This window comes from Pseudopodoces humilis, chromosome 5, assembly GCF_049639895.1.
Source record: "Pseudopodoces humilis isolate 2021_Gansu_Grassland_sample_001 chromosome 5, ASM4963989v1, whole genome shotgun sequence".
In the NCBI taxonomy this organism is placed as follows: Eukaryota; Metazoa; Chordata; class Aves; order Passeriformes; family Paridae; genus Pseudopodoces; species Pseudopodoces humilis.
In genome coordinates this window covers 66621791-66622022 of record NC_142204.1, presented here as the reverse complement: position 1 = coordinate 66622022, position 232 = coordinate 66621791, and positions in this window count along the sequence as shown.

Genomic DNA, 232 nt, shown 5'->3' with positions numbered 1-232 from the left:
GTGTTTGTCTTTTTTTTTTTCCTCATTTCAGATTTCACAATGAAGTGGCTGGTAAAATGGGACCAGCTGGTTCAGCCCCACTTGGGCTGAATACGACGTTCAGTGTGATGAAACTACTTCCACTGGCAAACTTTAGTGTGAAAATTTAATTTCTCATGCAAAGCACATCTCACAGAATAACTTTTTTCCCTACCTCCCTCTATTTTGACAAACTAAAGTAAGTTTGGGCTAT